This window comes from Heterocephalus glaber, unplaced genomic scaffold, assembly GCF_053883595.1.
Source record: "Heterocephalus glaber isolate CG9 unplaced genomic scaffold, H.glaber_assembly_v1.0 deba00001600, whole genome shotgun sequence".
Lineage (NCBI taxonomy): Eukaryota > Metazoa > Chordata > Mammalia > Rodentia > Bathyergidae > Heterocephalus > Heterocephalus glaber.
The window spans coordinates 31,094,638-31,119,422 of NW_028258372.1; the positions used below are offsets into that span (position 1 = coordinate 31,094,638).

The window sequence follows — 24,785 nt, forward strand, 5'->3', positions numbered from 1 at the left end:
AACAGTGTTGAGAAGTGGGACCTTTTAGGGGTAATTTGGTCACAGGCCTCTTCCTTTATGATTAGGTTAGTGCCATTTTCATGAGGGCAGATTCCTGATCAAAGAATGAGTTTGGTGTCTCTTCTCCCCTTGCTTTCTGCCATGGAATGAGGTAGCATGAAGGCCCATATCAGACAAAAGCTTCTTGATCATGGCCTCCCAGCCTTCAGAACTGTGAGAATAAATCTCTATTCTTTATAAATTACCCAGTCTCAGGCCTTATATTATAGTGGGACAAAATGGATGAAGACAGTCACTCAAAAAGGGAAATAGAGATCTAATAGCTTGCTTCTGTGGTGGCCCTATGCCTTTGGAACAGTGGCTCTTTGAAGTAAAACATTTCCACTATTTTCTAAGAGCTCTGGAAAAGTAGAATTGCAATAGGCCTTTGATATGGTGGTGAATAAATCGAGGGACATGGGAGACAGTTGTGACTCATAGCAAAAGGGACCGAGGCGTTGAGGCTGCAGTGTAAGGCTATAGCATTCAATTGCAATCATTAAATATTACTAGTTTCCTGCACTTCTTCAGAGAAAAATTAGTGTTTTTGAAATGTATTCTTTTTATAAAAGGCCTGCATTAAAATCTTATCTTTGGGGTACATTAATATGAACAGAATATGAGAAAACCAATTTCTGACTCGTGCTTCTTCAGGGCTTGTGTTTTTATTGGAGAGAGCTTATTTTTTTCCTTCAGTATATTGAATTACCAATATCATTTTTATATGAAAAAATTGAAATGACTCAGTTTTCTAAATCCCTAAAAAAGCCAGACATTCCTTTCTACACAAAATACATTAATATATATATGTGTATATATGTGTGTGTACTATATATATATGTAGTTATGTGAAAAGCATGTCATGTTATTTTTAAGTAGTTGAAGTAAGAGATGTACTTTGGTTTTAATATGTGTATTTATTGATACGGAGCTAATATATCTTTAGGTACCTTTGTTGCATAAAGATCTAGGATTTCTTTCATGGTATTGCTTATTTATTGTCTAGAATCACACAATGTGATGGCTTATTTCTATCAGTCAGTTCTGCAAGTCATTATCAATGCACTTTCTGGGAAGCGTGGCATGATTAAGTCCAAAAAAGAAAGTTTTTTAACTTAAAAAGATGAATATCAAATTTCTCTATTTAGGGAAAATAGAGAAAACATTAGGAATCTAGCAAGTTTGGAAGTTTAATTCACATATTGCTTTAGTATTTATTAATGCCTAACTAAGCAGTGGTTTCTCTCCTAGGCAGTAGAAATCTGGAGATGAGAGGTCCATGCCCCTAAGGGAAAACAGTGTGGGGATGCGAGGGAGAGAGAGAATTGAGGAGACGTAGACATACCATACAATATTCTTAAGTAATTCCTTTATCACAGTCCTCTGAGTGGACAGGGAAGCCTTGATAGTCAGGTTTATCCACAGTCTGGCTAGATAGTCCTTATATTAAAAAAAAAGTCTGCCAAAGTTGTTTTCAGCAATATCTATAGCTCCAAATTTTGCTGTAAGAATGGGTGATGTGTATTTATAAAAATCTATATATGTATATTTTTAGATGTTTGGCTATCTATATATTTTTTCAATCTATGCCTTTTTATATGGAGCTTTATTTTCTGGCATCTTGAACAGTACTAAGTTTACACTTAGTATACATGCTCATATTCTAGTCCAGTTTATCCCAAGTGTGGTGGTGGCCTATGCTCAGAAAAGTGGTTACCAATTTTTCTTGCTTTCTAGCCAAACATTGGTTGTTTCATCTAAGCCTTTAATAGATTTTACTACAGTTCAGCTGAAAGCCACAAACATTGTCTGTTCTAAAGCTGATACATCTGGTACGAATTTTATTGCAGAAACAAAAGTTACTGATAAATATCTTCTCAAATTACCTGAGATTTTCACCAAGTATGGTTTACTTAGCTGTACGTCTGGTTATTTTAGTTCTTTCTCTTTAACAGAATGGCTTTTGCTGTTCTTGACCAGCCTCACAAATTTGACCATTATGGACTTGTATCAAGTTTTAATATTCAAGATAGCCATCCTTCCCTTCTTAATCCTCTCCCCCTAAATTTAAAGAAATTCTTGTCCTTTTATTTTTTCAGATTCTGAAATATTTGTCAATTTCTAAAAATTATATCTATAGGGATTTTATTAAATTCATAAATAGATTTGAAAATTCTTCCTCATCTTCTTTTTGAAGATATTAGCACTTTTGCTTAATTCCCTAGAAGTCATTTATATCCCCAAATAAATATTTCCAGTTTTGTGCGCGTAACTCTTTACCCAAATAGCATTTTGAAGGTAATTTTCTTGAACAGATACTGGATACAAGCTGGGAGATTATTAGAATCAAAAAGGTGTGAACTGCAAGATCTCAACCTTCCATTTCAGCTTGTCTTAGTCGACCTGCTCTGCTGTTAACAAGAGATCTGGGGCTGAGTAACTTATAAAGGACAGGAATTCATTTCCCTGTTCTGGAGGCTGGAAAGTCCAAGACGTAGGAGCTGGATGTTCAGAGTCTGGTGAGTAACAGGCCTCTGTTTCCAGGGTCAGAGCTCTGCTGGCCCTGTCCTCCCGTGGTAGGAGGCAGAAGGACAGAAGATACCTGAGCTAGTTCCCCCAGTGCTCTGATCAGGCACTAATCCATTCATGGGAGTGGAGCTCAGCTGACTTGATTATCCTCTCTCAGCCCTTTCTCTTCGTCCCACCACAGTGGGAGTTAAGTTTCAACACAGAGTTTTGGGAGAGCACAGCTTCAAACCATAACACAGCTCAATACTGGTCATCATAATAAAGTTAAATTCCAGAAAGCAGTTTTACATAAAGCAACTTACTTGATCCTCTGAATTATTATGAAGTGGATGCTCTATAATCCCCATTATTACTGGTAGTCTCTGCCCAAGATGCTCCATTATCCCCACTGGTGTATACTTAAATCCTGTATATATGTCAAAGTCACTTAAAATGTTAACTCTTTCCCAAAGAATTTCTTAGTATTCCATGACTCACTCAAAGAAAATAGTCTTCTCTTTTAATTGTCTTTGTCTCTCAAAGGGAATACACAATTTGCATTTCATTGTCTTCCCAAGTCTAGATTACAATAGCTCCCAAGCACAGTGCTGTTACATAAAGGACATCACGAGGCCATGTTGCCAGTGGTTGCCTGGAAAGCCTGGGAGGCGGCAGAAAGAGTACAGGTTCCACTCAGCGTGCCTAACCCACCAAATATAGTCAGACCACTGGGCAGCAGCATTCACTTAATAATATAACCTACATTTTAGCCTTAGAGTATCTATTTCTATTACTGATTTTATTTCATATTACAGCCTTACCATGCAACAAACTATGATTGTAATTGATCCTTCACAGAGCATTAGAAAAGTCATATATACAAAATACTTCACACTTCAAATCTCCTCTCCCTATTCCTCCTCTCCTTTCATTCTTTCCTCATAACTACATACTGGGTGCATGGCACTCCACTAGGTGTTTTTATAGGGGTGCTTTTTGAAATCCACATCTGTTTATATATGCCACATTTTTTTTATCACTTTAGAATTAAAAGAGGTCTGAAACTCCAATTTGTTTTAATCATCAAAAAGGTAGCAATATTTTGCATTTACAGGTGCATGTTAAACATGTGAAGCACACAACAAAGGACACATATTTTTCTGCTGGGGGTCCTAAAATGTACCTTTGTAAGATAAGCTTAGTCAGATAATACAATCTCTTAGAACAAACTCTCAAAGAGTGCGATGGAGCCTATGATAAGCCTGTTTTTATGCCTTAATGACCAGCTGCACAATTTCTTACGGTTTTTATTGGTCAAAGAAAAACATTTTTCATTTTGAAGAGAGACCAATAATTAAACAATAAAACATTCATAGTTTCATGAAAATTGCAAAGAAAAAATGCCTCTTTTCATTCTTAAGGAAATATTACAGTTTGCTCTTGCAAGCATAATGAAATAACAAGTGGGAGATTTCTGACTGGTGGGGAAATCTGTGTTGGTATTTTGTGTCCCAATTTAGGTTTTATTCTGCTGTAACCTTCCATTGACACCAGTTTCTTTTTTCTCTCTCCAAACAGAAAGAGGTCAACATAAACATGCCTGTCAAGCATCTGACAGAACAGATTTATTGCGCGAGTTAGATTTTGCTAGTGCTCTCTTAACATTTTCCTTTCAGGCGTTGGGTTTTTTTCTGTATTGAAATATATATGTGGTTTTTCTGTCCTGCAAGAATGCAAACATAAAACACATAGGTTATTCTAAGAACTTTGAGGTATCATATGCCAACTACAAAAATTTTGAGAGTTTTTCTCACTGCTGGGAGAACTATAGTGATCATGAAAATATATGTGAAAAATCAGACATCTGAGGGCTCAGTGAATATACTCAAAAGAAAAGTAGTATGTTTGCAAGTGCGTATTCTTTATATGGACCTTTTATTATTTGTTTCTAAATGGAGCTATGTCAGTGCATCGAAAGTCTTGAAAATTAAAGTATTTTTACACAGGACAAGAGGAGATATCACACACCTTCACTCCTTTTCTTTAAAAAAATTCATCACTAGATGGTTCAGGTTAATTATTTTTCTGACCTAAATCTTCTGGGAAATGATTTTAATTATTCAGTTAACCTTGCATCTGTAACAAACCTTAAACCAGGCATAGGATCAGAAGGATGTGCAGTAGATTCAGAACTACAACTCAACTTTATAACTGTAGAGTCAGTTAAACTTATTATTGACCTCATGTGACTTAAAAAAACTGATTTCACAGTTTAATTAGAATTAACTAGGACTTTTGGCTAAAAGCCAGCCCAGCGTCACCCAGGGCAGCATGGAAAAGCAGGTCAGTACATGTTTGTTCAGAACTTTTTCTTCTAGGGCTGCATTTTGTACCCAGTTTAGTTTTCTATGCTGCTATAACAAATTACCACACAGTGGGCAGCTTAAATAGCAACAGAAATATATTCTCCTGCAGTTCTAGGGACAAGAAGTGTGATACAGGAGTCAACGGGGCCATGCTCCCTCTGAGACTTTGAGTAGAATACTTCCTTGCCTCTTCTAGCTTCTGATGGTGACTGTCAATGATTGGTGTCTTAGGGTCTGCAACTGTGTTACTCTAGCCTCTGTAATTTACATGATATTCTCTCTGTATATCTTGATCTTCACAAGGATGTCTTCTTACAGGGGCATCAATTGGATTAAGGGTCCACATCAACCCTGTATGACTTCATCTTAATTAATTATATCTGCAACAATGCAATTTCTATGTAAGGTCACATTCTGAGATTCTGGGGGTTACAACTTTATGTATCTTCTTTGTGAGAATCCATTGTAACCCATAACAGATGCCTACCTGTATCATCAGGTTACTAGCTGGCTCATCACTATGAATTACCAAAGACCCCACACTGACTGTATTAACAATCTTCCTCTTGATGACACTAACACTACACTTACCAACCTGAAATTTGTCACCTCCTTTTGCTGCTTGGCAACATTCCTGTGATCCAGAAATGATAATTAATGTCAGTAAACAAAATTTTGGCTATTTGAGTGACTAATTCCTACCTCTACATTAGGTTAAGTCTTATCTGATTGGAGAAATCCATATCACTCTTCTTAATTTTGATATTCTGTTGCTTTATCTGTGTTTTCTTGGATTATAACTTTTATTTTTCTTTTAGCAGGATTTCCTGAGCTGACTGTATCTACCTTCATGCCCTCAACAACCATTTGTATGCTAATAATTGCTTTGTTCTTGTCTATCTGAGATCTTACATCTGAGCTGCTTACTGGACACTTTCTGGGGGAAGTATTCCAGGCGCTAACATTTTTCATGTCTCCAGTTGAGCTGGTACTTGCTTTACAGGCAGAAATTTAGGTATCAATTTAAAATCCTATTTATCTCTATTCTGTTTATATACAGTTGGCCATTAATTCCCATCTACTCAACTTTTTCTATAACTTTTGTCTGGAATTCCATAACCACCACCAATTACAGCTTCAGTTTGAACCCTCTTTCTCTCTTGGACTGTCACAGTACCTTTCCTATGGGTCATTAGATGAGTAGATACATCTAGCTTTGATAAATCTGTGCACATTATCTGTGGTAATGTGTTAAAACACATCTCTTCCTTTTTAAAAATCTATCACCAGCACATTTTGATGATGCCCTTTCAACCACATAGTGCAGTTTTAAAGCCCTTGAGCATCTCCCTGGTCCTGTTTCCTGCTCTGCTCCAGCCATGCTGAGCTGAATGTTGTTCCCTAGATGGAGTTTCCATTTTATGCTCTTATGCCAATGCTCTTAAACGTCTTCTGCTAGGAATCAGCACCCACTATATTTCATCCTGCTAACATAGAAGTCCTTTAAAATTCTTTTAAAGTACTGTCTGCTCATGAAATCTTCATAGCAGAAAAAGACTACTAACTACATTAAAACTGAACATTTATTAGAAGACTTGGAATATTTGAATTGAACTAATTTTGATTTTTATCAATCAGATTAGAATGCTCCCTTTGACCTTATGCAATTGATTAGAAAAATTATTTGCAGTAACAGTTCTTTTGTTCTAGTATTACTACTAAGTAATTATGAAACCTACACATGTGCAGGTAGATTAAAGCAGTCCTAAAATTAACCTGGGTTAATTTTCCATTGAGTGGCTGTAAAAGCTATTTGGCCTAAAATATTTTTACTTAAATACAGTTTGATTTCAAAAGGAAAAGGAATATAGTGAAGGATAAACAATGAAGTTGATATAGGCTGAGAACTGAGCTGAAAATCACCTAATCAATCAGAAATTTTTGGCTGTCATAATGACTGAATTACCTGGGTGAACTAAGTGTGTCAAGGTCTGACCTCTGTGTCATCAGTTGTACCACTGTCTGATTGATTACTCTGTGACTAGCCTAAACTATCTGGAAATTGATCAATATTCTGTCATGTCTAATCTTGTTCATATTATAATGCAGGCTATTGCAAAGTCTGAATTATATTCAATTTCTCATCGCTGATGAACAAGGTCACTGTAATTGGTGATACAGGAAGCCTTTTCTCATCATGTGAATAGGGGGATTCAGATTTAAACAGTGCCTTAAAAATGAATCATTTAATTTAATCAGAGTATCTCTAGTTAAGTGGTAGTACTTCTCTCAAGTAGTACTTGAAAAACCTGCTTGCATCATTTCAGCACATCTATTGCTGACTTTTTATCACAATTGTGAAAATATCAGATGTTTTGCCACCTGCATACATTTGACTTTTTCTTCTATTTTATTCTTTTGCTATATTTTTGGAAGCAAGAATTAATTTTTAAAAAATAAATGTTTATGCAACTTCAGTGCGAGTGATGCAAAAAGAATTATGTAGGATCTGACACATTTGCAAGCTGCAGTGACTAAAAATAGTCATGGGTCTATTGGTAACAAATAGTTACTATAAAATAGTTTTTAAAGAGCCTAGTACTAAGGGAAGACAAAGTAAACACTTGCACCTTTGTCTTAATAACAAGAACCCAAGCATTGAAAACACACTAAGAGAAAGGCTTATTATTCTATGTGTGACAGGTCACTAAAACTTATTTACTGTCAGGATTTGTGAGTGAAATACTGAGTCACTGAAATTTAACTTATATAATTCTGAAGAATTTTGTGCAAAGTATATTAGTACAATTCTTTTCAGAAACTATTTGTAGTTGGAATTTGTAATGATTAAGGTGTACAAATATTTTTATCTGCCATAATCCTGAATTGCTATTCCAACCATCAATTGAACTATGAATATACTTCAAAAGAATTCTTCCAAAGGTAGATTGAAGAAAGATTCTGATTACTTGAGGCAGAAAAGGCCTACAGGGGTAAAGTACAATTTTTATTTCAAACTTACAGTATGTAGAAAGCAAAGATTAGAAGAATTTATACCAAGTGATGTGTACAACCAAAATAAAGTTCACTTTAATAAAAAGGGTTAAAGAAGGGGTTCTGAAAATTTTGGTAACCATTTTCCTTTTAGCAGTACTGGGAAGTGAACCCAGGGTCTTTGCACTGAACTACATTCCTGCCCCTTTTAAATTTTTAAGTTTTGAGACAGGGCTTCATTAAGTTGCCCCAACTGGGCTTGAACGTGTGCTACCCCTGCCTCAGCTCTTCACAGTGCTGGGCTTACAGGTGTTGGTCAACAGGTCTAGCTGAAATTATTACTTCAGAACTTCAGAACTTTCTAGGTTTCTACTTTTGGCCTCTAAGGACTTTCCTGTCCCTAGAACAAAATACCGGACACCTTCAAATTAAAGAAGGTGAGGTTTATTTTGCCTTATAGTTTCAGTGGGTTCAGTCTGTGTTCAGCTGGCTCCAAGGCAGAAACTGTATGGTAGAATTTCCTGATCATGGAAAGCTGCTCACCCTCTGGTGAATAGGAAGTAGAGAAAGAAGGGGGAGCAGGGAACAAGATTACATCTTTCCAGGTCATGCCTGCAGTGCCTGCCTTTTCTATCCAGACACTGCCTCTGAACACATGAGACTTTGAAGGAATATTTTAGAGCTAAACCATAACAATTATATTTTCCAGTGCTAGAGATTGAACCCTGATCCTCATGCATACTAGGCAAGCACTCTACCACTGAGCTATACACCCAGATCTAACAACTATATTTTAAGGTAGTTCCAATAACACCTTAAAACCAGATTCAAATTCAGGCATGCTTTATTTGTGTGTTTTAATTACAGTCATACAACTTAAGATTGTGGTTGTCTGGGTTAACTGCCACATCTTTGTTGTATGATATATCTGTATTTTTAGTTTTTTTTTTTAGTTCATATACAAGAAATACATGAATTTGGCTAGAGATGTAGCTCAGTGGTGTTGTACCTGCCTGGCAAGCACAAGGTCCTAACTTCAATACTCAGTTCCAAAAATATAAAAATAAAAATAAAAATTAAAAATACACATTAATTCTGGAACATATTAAGTATTAATAAAAGAACAAAGCTTTTACTTTTAGTATACTCTCTTAAAATTTATAATTAAATGAATGGTATGTCAATTTCACTCCTTGATTTATGATGAAGAAAAATGCTTGTGGCTATGAAATTAATAATGTTATCCATAAATTTAAAAAGACCTGGTCAAAAATAAAATGTATCAATAGAGTTTGGTTTGTTTATGCAATAGAATCCAGCATACAATGTAAATAAACATACCAAGGTTACACGCAGCAACTTGGATGAACCTGACATATTCTTTTGAGCAAATGAATCCTGACAATATAATAAATGCTGCATATTTCCATTTATATAATGTCCCAGTTATACTGTGTTATAAATGACTGTTGATTACTTTAGGGAGAAGTAAGGGGGTGGTAATGGCTGAGAGGAGACCTGGAGAGCTCCTGAGAAATGTTCTTTTTTGATTTAGGTAGTTGTTAAATCTGTTTATTCACTTGGTAATAATTCCTGAATGATTTGTTTTCTTTTCTATAGACATATTGTACTTTAATAAAAGTTTTAAAAATAAAGCCTTTAAAAAGACACCCTTGAAAACAACCAGTCTAATCTGGAAAAAATGTCATATTTTTAATAAGCTAGAAAATGGATCAATTTTAAGGAGATTCCTATCATTTATTAGAGTAAATATCCTGAAGACAGAACTATAAAAGGGATTTTAAAAAATAATTTGAGTTCTGTTACTTGCTGCAATATCGGTCTTTAATTTTCATGTCCCTGAGTTAACATATACCAATTTTATATGCATAAAATACATTGATGTATATAAAAATTTGAAATGCCAACCCAAAGTATCATCTTGTATTCATGTTTTTGACATGTACTTGAAATGAAATTTTCTGTTATGCTTCCATGGAGATTAGAAAGTTGGCTGGGTAGAATAAATTGGCCATGTCTTGAAGGTTCCATATCAAGTAGCTTATTAAAATCCTGGTAATCAATGCTGTTATCTACTTTTTAAAATGTCAGTTTTATGATTTTTTAAAAGATGGAATGAATCCATTTGGTATCATCTGTTTCTGCTTTACAAACTAATATTTCAACTATGGAAGCAAACTTAGATATTATCTCAAACTTCTTATTTTGCCAAAAATTGATGTTAGTATTTGTGGGATGAATTATTAAAGTAATTAAACTTTTAGTACACAAAATATGGTAATGCAGATATATGAGTCTTAGTTACAGTTCAGTAGAGAGATAGAATCAACATGCAGTATGTGGATAATTACACAAGAAATTTATTAGACTTACCAAATGAGAGGTGGAAGCATCCAAAATGGCCACCTGTGTACTGGACAGCTGGAGGTTCCAGTAGCAAATTTCAGAGGGTTGAAAGCTCACCGATGAGTCACTGCTCTGAATCTGTGTTGAAAAACCTGAGTCTGCATTGGAAGGGTAAAAACAAGACCATTGACTGGAGGGAATGACAAAGACAGGAACTCCTCCAAAGAAACACTAAAGACCTTCCTTCTTTCCCTTTTTATTTCATCCAGGCTACAAGCCTATTGGTTTGTGTGACCCACATCCGAGGTGGGCCTTTCCTCCTGAGTTTGTGGTATACGTGTTGGTCGTCCATAGACATACCCAGGGATTACTAATGTACTAGGAGGTTCTTAATCACATTGACATATTACAAGTAAGAAGCACAATGGACCCCATGTTGGTGACAACCAGTCATATCTCCTTAAACCATGCTTAATCTCTTGATAGTAAGTTCATAATTATACTTAACTTAATATAGCTGTACTGCTTATAAACAGAAATGTAGTAATCTTCTCCCCAGAATAAAAGACAAAATTTTTCTTTGGGTAATGCTTTTTGTTCTAAAATTCCCTGACTTAAATGTCATAATGTAGATTTAACAATACTTAACAACTGATATTAAGTCAATCGGTGTTATATTACAAAGAAAGAAACAAAGATACCTGCTTAATATATGTGTATATGTGTACAAGCATATTTACAAAATAGAAAAGAAATTCTCATGACAATTACTATACTCATTTCTGTAACTAGTCCTGTGGACGTAGCTGATATTTTTATCTACCTTCTTCTATTACCCATCTTTTGGCCTTCAGCATACACTTCAGCAGGTCTTGTTTTTCTCCCGGCGGGATGCTCCATACCTTGATTTCTACAGGGTCTTGGGCATGTCTCATTCTGCCTGGATTGAGTTTTTGCAATTTGCGTAGATCAGTTGACCTCCATAAGTCCTTTCTCTTACCAGAGGGCTACACTGATATTTCGGTTCTCCTGGAATCAGGGTTAGTTCAGAAGCATGGTCCGGTAGTCCCCAAAATGTCTGATCCAATGTTCAGTCACCCCAGTAAGAGGCCTTATGTCCCTTTAAAGAAGGATGGGAGAAAAAGCGACTGTATAATTTCTTGTTAGAACACCAAGGTCCTCCTTCAAAGGGACCTGACCTCCTCTTCATTAAGGGGTTCTAGGTCTTGTAGAGTAGCTCTAGTGTGGGAACTGATTGAGGGGCCATGATTCTCTGTTGCTTTATTTGCCCTAAAATCTTCCTGCTTAAGTAAATTCTGTGAAACTTTCATATAATATCTATATGTTTCTCTTCTGGGAACACCACGAGTAAGCCAGCATCATAGTCTACACTTAGCAGACCATCCCAATCACTGCTTTGCTCCTGTTGTGTGTTACAGTACTTACGCCCATCTTGTCTTTGATGGTGGAGAGCTGCCACTTGGCCCTGGACTACAGGATCCAGTTAAACCCTAAGATTCCCAACTGAGTGACTAGTGGCAAAAGTGGATGATGAAGGCAAGTCCTGAGAAGTGTCAGCATTGCCTTGCCTGGTAACTGCATCACGGACTGTTGTTACTGTTTCTACAGGCAACACAGGACCAGTTCCTTAGCTATAGGGAGAAAGTACAATGTAACAGGTGGTGGGGGAGGAGATGCCTCAGCCACTGTGAGTGGGGAAGTCCCCTCTGGCAAAATCTCATCAGAATTTAGGAGTTAAGCATTCCAGCCTCATCAGGTTCCTCACAAACCTCTCTGTCCCAAATGATGGGATCCCACTTTTTCCAATCATGCGCTTGCTTTCACTTCAGATAATCTTTGAGGCAGTGCACTGAACTGGTGCTGTAATTCAGCCTATTCAATTATGAAATGAATTAGGAGGGCTTGTGGTTAGTTTTTAACAAATGTAGCCCTATGACTAAAGGAGAAAAGGAAATACGTAGACACCTTTAGATTCTTTGTGCATGTCTGGAGCAGGAATTGTAATCTTTAAGCTCCTCATTTTCCTTTATTAATTTTTCTTCATATGTAGGAGCTAGGGATCTTAGGGATTTTTCATCTCTAGAGCTCATGATTTTTTTTTTTTTACAATTTTTCCAGAGATGCTAAGAGCATTCAGCCAGCATCATTATATTTTCTACTCTTACAAAAAAGTTCAGAAGTGTTGTATGTAGAGTCACTAAATTCCTGACATGTTACAAGTAGTGAATTAAGATAATCAATGAAACTCTGTTATAATACTTTACCACAGACTGTCAGTATTCTCTACATTATCAAAAAGAGAAACTGTGGCAATTTTTGGTCCAATCATATTAGAGAGCCGAGGAACCACTAAACTGGTTAGAGAAATTCATCCTTAAAGTTGTTTCTCTGGAACAACTTCTGGTACCAAAATCTGTATTAGGATTCATTAGAGGAACAAAATCAATATAAAATATATGTGTAATTATACAAGGAATTTATTAGGCTTACAGGATCAGAATGGGAAGAGTCACCTTGGCTAATTGCGGAATTAGAGGTAGACAAATCTCAGATGGCTGTCTGGAGAGCTGGAGGGTGCAGTAGAAGTCAAAGCTGGAAGGCCTGGAAGATCGCTGCAGAGTTGCCAGTGTGAGTCTGCATTGGGAAACCGAGACTGCATTGGAAGGCTGAAGTTGCTGGCGACCCGTAGCCGAAGGCAATGGTGACAACTGGAGCCTCTGCAAAGAGAAGCCTTCCTCCTCCTTTCCTTTTTTATTCCATCCAGACTATGAGCATATTGGTTAGTGCCACCCATATCTGATGTGGGTCTTCCCTCTTTAGTTTGTGGTGTACATGTCAATTATCCATGGACACACACAGAGGGTAACTAATCTGGTAGGTGGTTCTTACTCAAATTGAGAGTTGACACATCAAGGTTAATCGTACATCTGCCTCTCAGGTTTCTCAAACCCCGGCAGGTTTTTACTTAATTATAAATCTCAAAGGTTTTTAATAGCTTTGTAAATTGAGCAATAAAACTTTTGACTATCCTAGAAAGGGAGACAAGCAGCCTCTTAAAAAACCTTGCCTAAATATAATTGGTGAATAGGTTCTACATTTATAAATTGTATGTTTATTTAAAATTCTTCAGAATAGGATGTTTCACCTATAAGAAATCTTAATGGAAAAGAATTGTGAACTAGTTTCAACAGGCATAGATTTAGGGTAGAGGAAACTTTTTATGTCAATCTGAATTGTTTTGACAACAGATCGTTTTTCTCTTTGAATGTTGGAATATTTTCCGTTCTACCAGTTCAATTTTACTGGTGCTTTCAAGAATTTATATGGTACATTACTGGTGCTAAGGAACTGTAGAATTGTAAGTAACATGTGCACTCTGTTTACAGGTTTAAGCAATTAAACTTTGGAGAATACTTTTGAGGAACCAGATAGATTATAGTATGTGGCAGGTTAGAGGTGACAGTTGATGTAGAAAAATTTATGAGCTGCTAATAATTGGCACAAAGTTCAAGGTAGATGGAGAGACAAAAATAAGATCAAACACTTGATTTCTGAAGTTTCCTGGGGGAAGTAGATGCAGATATAAATCTATTTCTAAACAAAAACAAAATATGGTTGTGGTTTATGGAAGGCCTACTATGGATTTATGAGCTCAGAATCCAGGGTCCTATCCAGAAATCATAATGGGGTCAATATCATCAGTAAGTCCCTTTGACTGGGTAAAAAAAATTGACGTCATGTTGTTTTTCTTGAGTCACCTGTCCTTGAATGACATGACCTTATTGTTATTATTTAATGAATAACCAAAATATCCCCCATTTTTATCTTATGACCAGGGACTGATTTAAGATGTGTTTCAAAAGAATTCAATAACATTTTGAAGGCCATTTCCTTCAAAAACTAAAAAAATGATTTAGATTCTAAAACTTTCAAAATAGCTTAATGGACTCCATTCAGCATGAGTTTTAGAGAAAATAAAAAAAAAATTTGGTGAGGTTACATCTTTACTTTTTCTCTTCTATAACATTTCAAAGCTGTAGAACTTTTAGTAATGTGAAAATACAATGATAGTACCTTATTATCCAAATTAAGAATTTTTCATTAAATAAAATTTTACTGAGGTCACTACACTAGAAAAATTTTAGCTGCTATGTAACTATGAAAAACCTTCATTAAATAATGGTGGGGTTTGTTGATTTGATATTTAAATTGAATAGTTGACATTTATTTTTCTACCTGAAATTGTGTAAAATCTGTACTGGTACATGCCAAAATATTTTCTTTTACAGTTTCCAAGAGAGCTAGCTATATTCTTTTATTGAACATTTTGTTTGTGCAAATTTGGGAACAATATAGGGGTTTCTTTTTCAGAGTAATCATTCATTCATTGAATTTTTGCTTAACAAATATTTGATTATGTTATATAATGTATCATGCACTGAATGTGCAAAGTTTACTAAGAAAACTTTTTTTGTTGATTTCTTTCAACTTTTACATTGTTATTAGTACATGTTTGCAGTACAGAATGATTGCATTCCTCATGGGATATTGTTAAATGTACATGAAACATCTTAATTCATTTTTCATACCCTTTCCCTATCTCTTGATCCCCTTCTCGTATGCAAAAGATCCATCTCATTATTTCCTATTACGTTTTCTATACAAGAGAAGCTATGTGATATTTAAGCTCATATATTTGATTTATTTCAATTAACATTAAGGTCTCAAGGTGCTTCCATTTTCCTACATGTGACTCAAGTTTATCCTTCTTTAAAATAGTATTCCATTGTGCATAAATATCACACTTTCTTTATCTGTTAATGGACATATAAGATGCTTCCAAGATTTAGCTATTAAGAGTTGTGCTGCTATAAACATGAGTATGCATATATCACTATAATATTATATCTTTAATAATATCAGGAAGATAACTAGAAGGGCAATAGCAGGGCTGTATGCAAATCTTAGAATGTTTTAATCTTATAAGGTTTTGTTGACATGTAGGCCTCCTTAACCAAAATTAGAATGTAATGATGCTTTGCATTCATCTCTTAATGTTCTCAACACACACACACAAATGGTAACTATAGAGGTGATGGATATTTTAATTAACTTGATTGTGGTGGTCAATTCATAATACATGCATATGTATATATGCATCAAATTGTCAATATTAAACATACACAACTTAAAATTCAGTCGTACCTTAATCAAGCTGGAATAAAGGTCATTATTAAACATATACCAGCATACCATTGTCTCACATAGAAGGCTTACTTGTCTTTTTGTGTTTTCCCCACAAAGGGCAGTAGAATCACAACCTCATTAACGTTCATTTTCCTTAGTCCAAAGTTGTCATTTCTCACCTTGTAGAATTTGAGTGAAGCAGATGGCAAGTCTGTGAAGTAATTAATCACTGTTCTTAGAGTTATATTTTTTGTGTAAGAGAGCTAGTATAGGACACAATTAGAGTGAGATGTGCAAAATCAAGCCACGATATACAGAATTTACCTTGGTAAAGGCATGACAGTGGGGAAAGCAAGTGAACCCAGAATTAAAATGGGCATGAAAAAGCTTGTTTACTGTCTTTTGGACTATGAAGTTCCTAGTAAAGATATGAATTAAGTGAATATTCATCACAGATAAATATTCATGTGATGATTGCTGTAATGCTTTGTTACCATTAGAGCAAGTCAGGAATAGTCTACCAATTTGGGAGAAAAAGGCATACATATAACAATTCGTCAAATATACATTATAATGAGTCAAAAGCAGAGTACATCAAAGCAAAATTGCATCAGATATTTTGTATGATACTTTTAGATATATTAGAGTTCTGAGTCATACAATTATTTTACATACAATAAAGTCTTTGTAATTACTGCCTCATATATATTGAGCCTTGTTGATTATTTTCTTGGGGAAAACCATGAACAGAGGTTCTGCTAAGTATGCTTAGAATCTTGATGACAAATCTTATGTAAGTATGAAAAAGGAATAAAATGATATTTAAGATGAAAACATAGCTTTCTGATAGATTATGATAGCTGGGAAAAATCTACAGGATGAACAGTGTTCTGTCACAGTTATCTGTGTTCTGTGTAGATTGACAGTTTATAAAATTTCTGTATATATTTTTTAGCTAGATCAGAGGTTGGCAAGTTGTTTTCTGTTATGGCTTGTGTCTAGATGACCTCCAAAGCCTCGTGCATCATAGGTGAGGTTTCTCAGAGGTAGCTGAATCTAGAGTGTGTGATTGATTCATGGTGCAATGCTAGGATTGAGGGTGTGTGATTACTAAATCAGTCCACTGACTGGTTTGGCACTGCCCTAATCCTGGTAGCATGGATACAATATAAGGGACAGAAAGAGGCTTGTCTTATCTCTTGCTTGGTTTGCTACCTCCTGCCCACCAAAAACTGTTTCTACTCTGCCATCCCTGTCTGCAATGCCACCTTGTCTTTGAGTCAGCCAGTTGATTGAAACCTTTACAAACTGTGAGATAAATAAAGCTTTCCCTCTTTAACTTTGAGTGTCAGGTATTTTGTCTCAGCAGTAAGAGAAAAGTAAGTAAGACATTTTCTAAAGATTCAGAGAGTAAATATTTTAGTCTGTGGCCACCATGCAGTCTTTGGTACAGTGATTAAACTCTGGCACTGTTGTGGGGTGGAAGCAAGTAGATATGCTAGTAAAATGAGAATGGGAGGGGCTCTGTTCCTGTAGAGTCATGAAGCTCATGGGCTATAGTTTGCCAATCCTGAATTTATAGCAATTGAGATTTGATAGTTTGTTCAAAGCTGAAGTTCTCATTTGAGACTTTAATTAATTAAGAATTATATTTTGATCACATTAACTAGTGAATTCCTATACTTCACTTATGCGATAGATACAGCACCAGGGAAATAAGGATACATCTTTAAGATCAGTTGGGTACTGAGACACTTTACCTGTTTCCAACTCTAGAATATTTCCTTACTTGTCTGCATGTGCGAGCATAAAGTATGACAAATACTGGGACAATTCTGTTCTTACGTAGCTTTTACATTAAGAGGCACAATGCCAAATTTGCTCACCGTAGGATAACCATGAGATCTCATGGATAGAAAATCTGACTACATTGGTTTAAGAATATTTATTTGAAATACATGAAAAAATGTTCAACGTCACTGGTCATTCGAGAGATGCAAATGAAAACAACGCTGAGATTCCACTTCACTCCAGAAAGAATGGCTGCTATCATGAAATCAACCAATAACAAATGCTGGCTGGGCTGTGGGGAAAGAGGAACCCTGCTCCACTGCTGGTGGGAGTGTAGACTGGTGCAAGCACTGTGGAAATCAGTATGGAGATGCCTCAAAGAACTAGGACTGGAAGTCCCATTTGACCCTGCTATTCCACTGCTGGGAATCTTCCCCAAAGAATTAAAAGAATCATACCACAGTGATATATGTGCACCCATGTTCATAGCAGCGCAGTTTGTAATAGCTAAAACTTGGAAACAGCCCAAATCCCCATCAACTGGTGACTGGATAAAGAAAATGTGGTTTTTTTAAATAAAATGGAGTACTACTCAGCCATAAAAAATGAGAAATTAGAGACATTTATAGCTAAGTGGATGCACATTGAGGCAATACTCTAAAGTGAAATAAATAGGACACAGATGTATAAATACTGAATAGTTTCTCTGGTGTGAGAAACAAAGTGTAAATAAGGACTAAATGTATAATAGGTAATGTGAAATAGGAAGAAAAGGGGCAAAGGGGAAGGAAGTGGGAGGGCTAGGGGAAAGGATAGAAGGGAATGGGATTAATATGAGAAAATGGAAAAATAGGAACAAAATTTTTGTAAATAGGGAGAGCTGGAGGGGTTGAAGGGAAGGCTGGGCAAGGGTGAAAAATAAGAACCAAGAGAGACTATGTAAAGGTGCAAATTTCCAATGATGAATGTCATTATATTGTATGCCTAAAATGTACCAATGATTAGAATGAATAATCAATAATGTAAAATATGAATAAAAGGTCCAAAGGGGTAGGGGTAGTGGGAAGCACAGGGGAGAGGAAAAAAGGGAAAGGAAAAATGATGAGAAATGGAAAAAATGGAAATAAAGTCTTTGTAAATAGGGAAGGGTGGAGGGCATGAAGGGAGGGCTAGGAATGGGGAAAAAATAAGAACCAAGATGCATTATGTAAAGGTACAATGCCTAATGAGAAATGTAATTGTGTTGTATACCTACAATGTACCAATAAAAGAATTTAATACAAAAAAAAGAATATTTATTTGAAACTTGAGATTTTGATAGAAAGATACAAATTTGGGACCAAAACCACCATAGGAAAGGGCATACTATTCAGCTGCTGTGTCACCCTCTACTGTGGACAAGCAGACAGAAGTTTTTTTACTAACTCTTGGGAGATAACTTGTCAAATAGCTGATTCTTCAAACATGATGGATAATTTTATGGGTCAAACTGACCTAAACAGGGAATGCCCAGACATTTGGTCAAACATTCTGAGTGTTTTTGGGATCATATCTGATTAGATTAACATTTGAATTACTAGAATGAGCAAAGTAGATTGTCCTCCATAATACTGCTTGGTGTCACCCAACCTATTCAAGATATGAAGAGATCAAACAGGCTGACCTTCCTGAGAGTAATATAATCCTTTCTGCAAATATCCGTTGAACAAGAATATACTGTAACCTTTCTTTGGTCTTTTCACTGTACTCTTATGCCAACTTTTCCTGGGTTTCAAGTCTTAGGGGCCTTTGAACTAGAGCTATGAAATTGGGACTTAACAGCTTCCATAATTTTGTGTCGACTTATTATAATAAATCACTTAGATATATTCTGTGTGCGAGTCTGTGTGTGTGTGTGTGTGTGTGTGTGTGTAAAATACCCAATTGGTGCTGTTTCTCCATAGAATAGTGACACTACAGTTTCCTTATCAAGACTTTTTTCAAGATGATTGCCACACTGTAACTACTAGTCCAAAGATACTAATGTTGTAAATGTTAATTCTCAGAAGTTCCTGCCTTTCAGAGGTTCACCTTAAAATCACCCCATACCAGGCCACAAAACTATAAATCTGTTCCTCTGCAAACTTTGCCCTTTTGGACACTACAGTGAATCTAGGAAGAAGTACCTTCTTTCACATAGTAGGTCTAATATTCATAGCTTTATTCAAAGCTGCTCTTTCTGATGGCCTTGAAGAACTGATAGTTGCATTGATGAGACATTCTTTTGTGGGTATTAATTACATATTCTTCAATATTCAATAAATATTTACTGTGTACCAAACATCATGCTCAGTGTTTAGGGTTTGGTCAATGTGAAAGACATAGGTCTAAATTTTGCATCCTAATAGGATTTAAATGCTGTGAAAATTATTTCTATAAATACTTGAAGTATAAAAAAAAGTTTATTTCTTGCTTAGTTCTGACTTCTTTTCACACATAGCTGACAGCTGCTCAGGAACTTTTTCTGTAGAACCTTGCAAATAAATAGTAATTTATTTACACTTAACACCTGACTGTTATGTGTCAATAATAATACTATTTGTGAGTTCATTCTGCTAGGCCTTATTTTATAATCCATTCTTGAGTTTTCTACTTATCCTTTCCCCACTGTTAACTGTACATTTATCAAAGAGCAGCTTGGATTTTACTTTACTCACACGTGGACGTATTTGACTTGTGACCTTAAAGAAAAATATTGGCATTTATGTAGGCTAGAATCAAGATATAGACCACAACTCTTAGACGTATTCAGATGCTGAAATAAATAGCACTTTGGCTTCAACATATCATGGTTCATTGGCACTTAATTTCTGTGAATGTGATCTAGATAATACAAATGTCACCTTAAATCAGTGGCATGCTTTTGTCAATAAGGTGATAAAAAAGAGAATCAATTCTTCATTAAAATAATTTCTTATTTTAGCTTAGGGAAAACTGTCATTTATAATGATCAGAGTATCTTTTTATGCAAATGTCTTTCTCATATTTGTTCACAAAAAATTGTCAGCAAGCAGAGTTGATCTTGTCACTCATGTATAAAGAATGGTGAAGATTATGAAAAGTAGCAGGTGTTAGGGAGGAGAAAGCTCTTCATGACACACCATGTGTCATGAAGAGCTTTCGCCTCCCTAACAACATAGGTATATATATACACCTATGTTTCAAGTGAGATGCAAATTGCTGAGAACATATTTTTTTAAAGCACCTACCATTTTTAAATATGTGAATTCAAATCCGTAAGTACATAACTGCTTAAGTGTAACTTATTTTGCCTATGTTTGAACATATAGCAGGGCACATGGCCTCATTAATTACACAAGGGGGCAGTTAGCTCAATATACAGCATTTACTGGGAGGTTTGTTTTGGGGGGGGAGGTTTTTTTTTTTTTTTTTAACAGTTTTTGGGAAATCTCTTGAGGTCTGGTCATCCCTTTTTATGTGAAGTTTGGCCTTGCTTTCTGGGACCATCATGCATAGAAGCTTAGCACACCTGTGGTGAAAACCAGTGCCTTTCAAACTGGAGATAAACAGGAAGTCCTTTTGAAAGTCCAAACATAACCCAAACATATCTGGCTTCATTCTCTATAAAATGAGTGTAACTAATTAGGATAGCAAAAATGTTACTTTTATTACATGACTGTGTTAATGCAGTTGCTTTAGTTTGCCATTATTCCTTAATAAGATACAATAAAATCACCATAATGCATATAAACAACTATTCTCTCTGGGTAAAACTGGATTAATGACATATTTTCTGTTTTTAAAAACAAACACTATTTAGCAGCCATTCCTCTCAAGAGACTTTTCTTAACCAGAGACCAGGTACTTATTTTAAACCTAGAAGGAAAACATAGTTAATAATATTGAAAGGTTATTAGTGCAATAGGATACTTATCACCCTTGCACAATGGAGAAAGTAGGCTCATTTAAAAGAGTCATAAAGAAAATGTACGTATTTATGTAGAACTGTTGGCTTTCTATCTTTTAAAGTTTAGAGATATTTTAAATTATGAATTCCCTTGCTGATTAGGACCTAACAAAGAAGAAAAGAAAGCAGTCATTTCAAAATTGAAAATCTGAAGTATTCTTTGTTAACAACTACGTTTTTGAACAATAAAATAGCAAAGTTTCAGATGGAGAGAGGGCACTTTTCAGCTTAATTAACTTTGGCTTAAAAGTCATAGATGAGTAGATTCAACCTGCAATACAGCAGAATAGCAGAGTTGCAGTGTGGTTGTCCCTCTGCATTACACACTGACCAGAATAAGCAGCATCCTTTACAAGACACGGCGTAGCAAACTTATTTCTTTGTGTTTTTTGTTTTGCTCACATTCTTTTTTTTTCTTTAATGAAAATGACTCCTTTTAATTGACAGCAGATTTAGAGATCAAGGAGTAATAGCCCAGTGCACTTGTTTCCTAGTGTGAAAACCTCACATATTTAGTGGTTTCAAACAACACAAAATTATTTTAATTACTTTTAACTGAGACATAATTGTACATCTTCATGGGGTAATTTGATACATATAAACAGTATATAATATCTAAATCATGGTAATAGCATTTCTGTTTCTTGAAAAATTAATCATTCGTATGTTGGGAACTTCATACTTTTCTATTTTTAAAAAATTTTTTTATTAGTATATATTTGCAGGGCATAGTGATTACATTCTTCATAGGGAGTTGGTACAGGTACACAACACATTCTAATTCTTTTTTATCCCCTTCCCCATGACCCCCTTTTTCCATTTCTATATATTTAAAAAATTATTTTAGTTTTTTATATGTGTGTAATACATAATGTTTATATTCTTCTGAGAAGTTGGTACATGTACATAACACAATTCCTTTTTTCATCTCCTTTCCCTTCCCTTTCTCCACCTTCAACTTCTACTGTTAACCCCTTTTTAAAAAAAATATGATTGCAACACATAATATTTATAACCACTGTGTGGAGTTCGTACAATGTCTTTTTTCTAATCCCTTATCTCTTCCCTCCACACCTACTTCCTAGTATCTATTTTCACTTTGCTCTTTATTTTTACTCTGAATTTCTCATATAAGACAAACAATACATATTTAAAGGTGTATGTGTGTGTGTGCGCATGCGAGATTTATTTCATTTGACATTATAATCACAAGGTCCCTCCATTTTCCTATAAATGACTGAAGCCTATTCTTCTTTATGGTAGAGTATGTAATACCATATTATCCATGCATTTTCTGATGGCTATATGGGCCATTTTTAAGGTTCAGCTCTTATGAATTGTGCTGCTGTACAAATGGGCACAAATATATCTCTGTAATGTGATATCTTTAATTCTTTTGACTAGATGCCTAGAAGGGGAATAGCTGGTTCAAGTGGAATTTTTAGCTTTAGGTTTTTGAGGAATCTCCATACTGATTTCCATTGTGGTTATACTAGTTTACATTTCCACCAACAGTGTAGAATGGTTCGTTTTTCCCTACTGCCTCTCCAGCATTTGTTATTATTTGATTTCTTGGTGATGGCTAGTTATTCTGAAATATATCATAAAGTATTTAAAACAATAGTTATTCTGTGGTATAGAAAATCTGGAACTAATTCCTGTACTCTGTATTTAGATGTTTCTTATTAAACTTTTATTCCATCCCCCCTCTTTATTTCCCTACCACCTAGCCTTTCTAAGTCTCTAGTGACTACTATTCAGTTCTGTTCATCTACAAGATTGTTAGTCTTTACCGATGAGCAAGCAAGAACAGACAGTATTTGTCTTTCTGTGTCTGGTTTATTTCACTTGACCTAATCACCTCCAGTTCCATCTGTGTTGCTGAAAATAACAGAATTTCACTATTGCTTCATATTTTATGTCTCTCTCTCTTGATTTCATGCTTATGAGTCTTCTGTGGTTCCATATGAATTTTAGGTTTTTGCTCAACATCTGTGCAGAAGGTCATTGATATTACATTGGGAATTGCATTGAATATGTGAATTGTTTTTAGTATGATCTTTTTAATAATGTTCTTCAGATGCATGGTATGGGATCTTTCTATTTTTGCATGTTGTGTAATTTCTTTTATCAGAGCTTTATAATTTTCTTTCTAGAGATCTTTTATTTCCTTGATGAAAGTATTTCTAAATATTTTTGTAGCTATTGTAAGTAGGATTGCTTTCTTAATTTCTTTTTCAGGAAGGTCATTATTGGTGTATAATAGCTGTTGGTTTTTTGATGTTGGTTTTGTATCCTGCTACTTTACCAAATTCATTTAACAGTTTTTATAGCTTGTGGGGGGAATATTTAGATTTTTCTATGTATAAAATCGTGCCTCCTGCGAACATGGGTAATTTAATTTGTGTCTCTGTGGTGAATCCCCTAAGTCATGGATTATGATCTTTTTGATATTGAATTCAGTTTGGTATTATCTTATTGAAAATTTTTTTATGTTCTAAGGGATATGGGTCTATAGTTTTCTTTTTATGTTGTTGCTGTATCTTTGTCTGGCTTTGGTATCAGGGTAAGGCTGGCCTTATAGATATAATTTTGCATAGTTCCCATAAAATTTTTTTGTAATAGATTAAAAATAGAATTAACTCATCTTTAATTTTTTAAAGAATTCAGCAAAGGCATAACATCTTGAACTGTTTTTTAGATGGGAATTTTAAATATTATTGCTTCAGTGTAATTATTCCTTAGTGGACTGCTTAGATTTTCTATTTCTTCTTAATTCCATTTTGGAACATTGTATGTATGTTTTCAGGAATTTACCCATTTCTTCTAGTTTTTCCATTTGTTAGCACATAGTTTTTCACAGCAATCCCTAATTAACTTTTATATTTTTTGTGATATTGGTTGTAATGTCGCAATTTTCATTTCTGATTTTATAGTTTGGTCTTCCTGTTATTTTTCTTGCTTACTCCACTATAGATTTGTCAATTTTGTTTATTGTTTCAAAAAACCAACTCTTTGTTTTGATCTTTACTATTTATTTACTGAGTGGTACTGAGCATTGAGCCATAGCCTTTTGCTGAGGTAATCCCCAGCTCTTTCTTAATTTTCAAATTTGAACCAGTGTTTCAAATAGTTGCCTAGGCTGAACTTAAACTTGTTACCATTTTGCATCAGCTTCCTGGAGTGCTGGAATTATAGGAATGCTCCAACATGCCCAGATTTTATATATATATTTTAAAACTCTATTGCATTTGCTTCTGCATTTGATCTTTCTTTCTCTCAAGAAATTTTTGTTTTGTTTTGGCCTTTTTAAGTTCTCAAAGTTACATTGTTAGGTTATTCATTTTTTAAATCTTTCATTTTTATTGTGTTCATTTATTGCTATAATATAGCTCTCAATATTTTATTTGTTTTAACCTACAGGTTGTTGCATGTTGTATTGTCATTCTCATTTGCCTGTAGAGATTAGTTTCATTTATCTTTTATGTTTTTTCATTCCCCATTGGTCATTTAGGATCCTAAAATCATATTATTCGATTTCCATG

General features: G+C 35.0%; 1 long non-coding RNA gene across 1 annotated transcript in view; it reads left to right on the forward strand.

Moving 5' to 3' along the window:
- LOC147823157 (uncharacterized) overlaps positions 1-24,785 on the forward strand; it is a 665,389-nt gene that overhangs the window by 270,102 nt on the left and 370,502 nt on the right. The gene's annotated exons all lie outside the window — the stretch shown is intronic.